Source organism: Coregonus clupeaformis, chromosome 18 (assembly GCF_020615455.1).
Source record: "Coregonus clupeaformis isolate EN_2021a chromosome 18, ASM2061545v1, whole genome shotgun sequence".
In the NCBI taxonomy this organism is placed as follows: Eukaryota; Metazoa; Chordata; class Actinopteri; order Salmoniformes; family Salmonidae; genus Coregonus; species Coregonus clupeaformis.
In genome coordinates, this window is record NC_059209.1 from 10,649,342 (window position 1) to 10,656,539 (window position 7,198).

Genomic DNA, 7,198 nt, shown 5'->3' on the forward strand with positions numbered 1-7,198 from the left:
AGAAGGGATCAATAGGCTACATAGCTTGATTTTGTATTTTTAATTGTTTTATTTGTCAAGGACCATGTACAACAAGCCATTGCACCAGACTTAACTAGATAGCTCATTTTCATCTGTAGTACCTTTTCAGATGTAAACTTAATTAGATGATCAAATTAATTTACAAGCATGCCTCCTGCCCATCACCGGCAGCTAAAATCAAATCAAACACTGTGTGTGTCACTTCACACTCTCTCTCCTCCTCCACTAATGATAGCGCATGCATTCAAGTATCTAGCATCCTGCCTAGACATCTCTTTGCACTTTGGAAGGAACCACTTACTAGGGGGCAGGAGTACTCTTTCCTGGTCCAGTCAGTGTGCCCCCTCCACAAAATACAGCTGACAGATCTTTTATAAATAATGATGATAAAACATGGGCTTAAAATGAAGTTTAGTAATTATGTTTACATCTGAAAACTAAAAAAACGGGATATATCTGAGGGGGCACATGCCTTTGTGTCCCCTATGGACATGACGCCACTGTGTGTGTGTGTTTGTGTGTGTGTTTGTGTGTGAGAGAGAGAGAAAGTGAAATATAGAGAGAATGCGAAAGAATGTGAGAGTAGAGTTGGTCATATTTATTGGTGACTGGTGTTATAATACCACCACAAACGGTTTAAGGCTATTATACTGAACAAAAATATAAAGGCAACATGTAAAGTATTGGTCCCATGTTTCATGAGCTGAAATAAAAGATCCCAGAAATGTTCCATAAGCACAAAAAGCTTATTTCTCTCAAATGTTGTGCACAAATTTGTTTACATCCCTGTTAGTGAGCATTTCCTCTTTGCCAAGATAATCCATCCACCTGACAGGTGTGGCATATCAAGAAGCTGATTAAACAAATGGATCATTACACAGGTACTTGTGCTGGGGACAATAAAAGGTAACTCTAAAATGTGCAGTTTTGTCACACAACACAATGCCACAGACGTCTCAAGATTTGAGGGAGCGTGCAATTGGCATGCTGACTGCAGGAATGTCCACCAGAGTTTAATGTTAATTTCTCTACCATTAGATAATTTGGCAGTATGTCCAACCGGCCTCACAACCGCAGACCACATGTAACCATACCAGCCCAGGACCTCCACATCTGGCTTCTTCACCTGCAGGATCGTCTGAGACCAGCCACCCGGACAGCTGATAAAACTGTGTGTTTGCACAACTGAAGAATTTCTCCACAAACTGTCAGAAACCGGCTCAGGGAAGCTAATCTGCGTGCTCGTAGTCCTCACCAGGGTCTTGACCTGACTGCAGTTCAGGTTTGTAACCGACTTCAGTGGGCAAATGCTCACCTTCGATGGCCACTGGCACGCTGGAGAATTGTACTCTTCATGGACGGAATTCCGGTTTCAACTGTACTGGGCAGATGGCAGATAGCGTGTATGGCGTCGTATGGGCGTGCGGTTTGCTGATGTCAACGTTGTGAATGCACAGCTATACCGTGATGAAATCCTGATGCCCATAGTCGTGCCATTCATCCGCTGCCATCACCTCATGTTTCAGCATGATAATGCACGGCCCCATGTCACAAGGATCTGTACATAATTCCTGGAAACTGAAAATGTCTCAGTTCTTCCATGGTCTGCATACTCACCAGACATGTCACCCATTGACCATGTTTGGGATGCTCTGGATCTATGTGTACGACAGCGTGTTCCAGTTCCCGCCAATATCCAGCAACTTCGCACAGCCATTGAAGAGGAATGGGACATCATTCCACATGCCACAATCAACAGCCTGATCAACTCTATGCGAAGGAGATGTGTCGCGCTGCATGAGGCAAATAGTGGTCACACCAGATACTGACTGGTTTTCTGATCCACGGCCCTACCTTTTTTTAAAGGTGTCTGTGACCAACAGATACATATCTGTATTCCCAGTCATGTGAAATCCATAGATTAGGGCCTAATTAATTAATTTCAATTGACTGATTTCCTTAAAGGAAATGTAACTCAGTAAAATATTTGAAATTGTTGCATGTTGTGTTTATATATTTGTTTAGTTTATATGTTTGTTTATGTGTTAATGTCTGAGTGACCTTCTTAGCTTGCAGTGGGATCACACACACACACACACACACACACACACACACACACACACACACACACACACACACACACACACACACACACACAGGTCATGTTGTTAATGCCCGGTATTTACAGTAGCTCATTCTAATTTGTCCTAATAATGTTTTACTTATTCAAACCACCAGTAGGCACATAGGACTACATGTGTCATTTATCTAATGCTACTGGCCTTTATCTAATATTTAGCTTATGCTAAATGGTTGTTCTGGTTTGGGGCTGGTCATGAGCGTAAGGTCATGAGCTTAAGGGACTTCTGAGTCTGAAATAAATGGCTCAGTGTGGTCATAAATACCCAGCAGTGATGTGTCTTCGTGGAACAGTGCTTTTATAGCTGTTAGTTTCAACCTGGAGCACCCGGATCTGCTGGAGATCCTGGTCCCAGGGATATAGCTGTAAAGTCCATTAGGGCCGTTGATCCTGTGATCAGACTAGTGTAAGCACTAGGGCCCAGATAGGTTTAACACGGGCACACATCTGGGCCAATCAGCACGCTTACTGGAGGTCACTTCTCAGAAGGGGATTGTCTCCTGGCCCCAACCAGATAAAATGAGCCAATCAGTAAAGAGATGCATAATCAACTGGTGGTGTTATAACAAACATATGCTCATAGAAGTGAGACAAACAGATGTGCACACACTCACTCACGTGCGCACGCACGCACACACAAACACACACAAACACACACACACACACACATTCCTTGATGTGGAACTGTGTTATGCATTTTTACAGAAAATACATTATTATACATTAATATACGCATGATTCATATACTACCATTGTCTTGCAGGAATTCTGAGCTCTTTTCCCAGATAACAAGTTTAAGATAAACAAGTCTTTATAAGAAACGTCTCAGTTTGGCATCAATGATCAATTATGACCGATCATGACTATGATGATGTGGTCCTCTGTAGCTCAGCTGGTAGAGCACGGCGCTTGTAACGCCAAGGTAGTGGGTTCGATCCCCGGGACCACCCATACACAAAAATGTATGCACGCATGACTGTAAGTCGCTTTGGATAAAAGCGTCTGCTAAATGGCATATTATTATTATTATTATTATTATGATCTAGTTCTGATTAGCCAGTCTCTTTGGCTTTGAATTGAAATGCAGTCATGTGCATGTCAGCGCATCCTACGACCGCTCTCCACTCAATAAACCTGCTGAGGATTTGTGAAATAGAATTACAGCATACTACGCCAGAGGAGAGCATTGGCTGTGAATTGATAATCAGGGGTTATTGATAAAAATAGGTTTTCAAATCACCCTGAACCACCTGATGCCCCCCTTCGACCCCCATCCTAATCTTGACCATAACCCTGTGTGTCCAGGGTAACTGGGGGCAAGTTCTGTGTATTCTTTAGTACACGCTGTAGCAAACCGTAGTAAAACGTTTTGCAACAGAAAAAAAAAAGTTTCTTATTGGACAAGGTATAGGTCCCTCCCTGTTTCGGCCCATTGATAATGGTATAGGTCCTCTGTAGCTCAATTGGTAGAGCATGGCGCTTGTAACGCCAGGGTAGTGGGTTCGATCCCCGGGACCACCCATACGTAAAAATGTATGCGCACATGACTGTAAGTCGCTTTGGATAAAAGCGTCTGCTAAAAGGCATATTGTATAATATATTATATTATTATGTTTGGTTCCTAGTGAATACACCCCAGATCTGATGGAGGGGTGAAATGCCGGGCTCTGCTGAAAGCATCAGAACAATGTTTGTCCCTCAGACTAAGGTACTTTTGTGACTTGTCGTCTAGTCTTCACGTCTAGCCAGACGTCGTCTTCTGGTGTTCTCTGCATACCCTGGCTGGCACGTGACTTGCTGACCTTCATGAGCACCTAGCTGAGCCTTTGACCTTTGACCCACTCTGTAGAAACAGTTGAACGTTATTGACCAATTTGAAGATGTGACAGAACCATCTACGTCCATTTTATAGAATACATCTACCAGAATACAGGAATTACACTCAACCATAGGACTTGGTTCCCATTCCCAATCTCCATACAGCCTTCTACCCTTACTCCCCTGTGATAAGGCCAACTGTATAGTAACACCTTCATATTGTCTAGATGGAGAAGGATATTCCCTGGGCTCAGCTTTGATATCTGCTAGTTGATAGAGCTATACTGCTGAGCAGGTTTGTGCATCATGTGGTGGGACGGAACAGAGCAGAGCAAAGCGGCGGTGCTGTGGAATGTTCCGGGGGCAGAGCGTGTGGTTTTTGGTGTCCCTGTTATTTTTGTCTTGCTGCTGTTTAATTACATTTACATTTTACATTTACATTTGAGTAATTTAGCAGATGCTTTTGTCCAGAGAGACTTACAGTTAGTGCATCCATATTAAGATAGCTAGGTGGGACAACCACATATCTCAGTCATAGTAAGTACATTTTCCCTCAATAAAGTAGCTATCAACAAAGTCAGTGCTAGTAGGGGGGGAGGGTGGGGGGGGGGGGGTTATGTGCGAGTGTTAGTTAAGAAATGACAAGATGAGGAGGGGGTGCGATAGGGGTGCTATGTGTTATTTAAGATACACTTTGAAGAGGAAGGGTTTCAGATGTTTTCGGAAGATGGGCAGGGACTCTGCTGTTCTAGCTTCAGGGGGAAGCTGGTTCCACCATTGGGGTGCCAGGACAGAGAAGAGCTTTGACTGGGCTGAGCGAGAGCTGCCCTCCCGTAGGGGTGGTAGGCCCAAGAGACCAGAGGTGGCAGAACGGAGTACTCGGGTTGGGGTGTAGGGTTTGAGCATAGCCTGAAGGTAGGGAAGGGCAGTTCTTCTTGCTGCTCCATAGCCAAGTACCATGGACTTGCAGTGGATGCTAGCTTCATCTGGAAGCCATTGGCATGTGCGGAGGAGCGGGTTGACATGGGAGAACTTGGGAAGGTTGAAAACCAGGTGGGATGCGGCGTTCTGGATAAATTGCAGGGGTTTGATGGCACAAGCGGGGAGCCCAGCCAACAGCGAGTTACAGTACACTCTCAGAAAAAAAGGTGCTAAGTAGAATCATACACGGTTCTTCAGTTATTCCTCATAGGGGAACCCTTTTTGGTGCTGGGTAGAACCCTATGCAGATGGTTCTATCTACAACCCTCTATGTAGGGTTCTTCAAAGAACCCCCTGTATATGCTTCTACCTAGAACCGTCTATGAAGGGTTCTACCGAGAACCCTTTTGTATTTGGAGGGTTCTTCCTAGAACCCTCTATGAACGTTTCCACTAGCCTTATTAGCCTTTAAAATTTGATTGAAGATTGAATACTGAGACTACCTCAATAATCTAATCTGGAACAACCGTCTCAGTAACCGGTACAATAAATACAATTACTAACAGATTGGATTAGTTTTGTCACACCAGCCTTCCCTTTGGCTCCCCCTCCAGTCCAGCTCAGGCATTCGGCGTCGCCGGCCTTCTAGCTGCTGCCGAATCTACTGCTGGCAAACATCATTATCATTACACACACCTGGTTCCAATCCCCACTCTATCACTGTATATATCACTGTATATACAGTGCCTTGCAAAATTATTCATCCCCCTTGGCGTTTTTCCTATTTTGTTGCATTACAACCTGTAATTTAAATTGATTTTTATTTGGATTTCATGTAATGGACATACACAAAATAGTCAAAATTGGTGAAGTGAAATTAAAAAAATAACTTGTTAAAAAAAATTCTAAAAAATAAGTTACAGAAAAGTGGTGTGTGCATATGTATTCACCCCCTTTGCTATGAAGCCCCTAAATAAGATCTGGTGCAACCAATTACCTCCAGAAGTCACATAATTAGTTAAATAAAGTCCACCTGTGTGAAATCTAAGTGTCACATGCTCTGTCACATGATCTCAGTGTATATATACACCTGTTCTGAAAGGCCCCAGAGTCTGCAACACCACTAAGCAAGGGGCACCACCAAGCAAGCGGCACCATGAAGACCAAGGAGCTCTCCAAACAGGTCAGGGACAAAGTTGTGGAGAAGTACAGATCAGGGTTGGGTTATAAAAAATATCTGAAACTATGAACATCCCACGGAGCACCATTAAATCCATTATAAAAAAATTGAAAGAATATGGCAACACAACAAACCTGCCAAGAGAGGGCCGCCCACCAAAACTTACGGACCAGGCAAGGAGGGCATTAATCAGAGAGGCAACAGAGACCAAAGATAACCCATAAGGAGCTGCGAAGCTCCACAGCGGAGATTGGAGTATCTGTCCATAGGACCACTTTAAGACGTACACTCCACAGAGCTGGGCTTTACAGCAGAGTGGCCAGAAAAAGGACATTGCCTAAAGAAAAAAATAAGCAAACACATTTGGTGTTCGCCAAAAGGCATGTGGGAGACTCCCCAAACATATGGAAGAAGGTACTCTGGTCAGATGAGACTGAAATTGAGCTTTTTGGCCATCAAGGAAAATGCTATGTCTGCCGCAAACCCAACACCTCTCATCACCCCGAGAACACTATCTCCACAGTGAAGCATGGTGGTGGCAGCATCATGTTGTGGGGATGTTTTTCATCAGCAGGGACTGGGAAACTGGTCAGAATTGAAGGAATGATGGATGGCGCTAAATACAGGGAAATCCTTGAGGGAAACCTGTTTCAGTCTTCCAGAGATTTGAGACTGGGACGGAGGTTCACCTTCCAGCAGGACAATGACCCTAAGCATACTGCTAAAACAACACTCGAGTGGTTTAAGGGGAAACATTTAAATGTCTTGGAATGGCCTAGTCAAAGCCCAGACCTCAATCCAGTTGAGAATCTGTGGTATGACTTAAAGATTGCTGTACACCAGCGGAACCCAAGTTATTTTTTTCATTTCACTTCACCCATTTGGACTATTTTGTGTATGTCCATTACATGAAATCCAAATAAAAATCAATTTCAATTACAGGTTGTAATGCAACAAAATAGGAAAAACGCCAAGGGGGATGAATATTTTTGCAAGGCACTGTACGTGTCAACACCTGGGTGTCAGAAGGGGGGAAAGAGAAAAGTAGTTGAGTGTAATCTCCTTAGCAATGATAGGAGAGACCATGTGAGGATATGACGGATCCGAGTGTCTTGGAG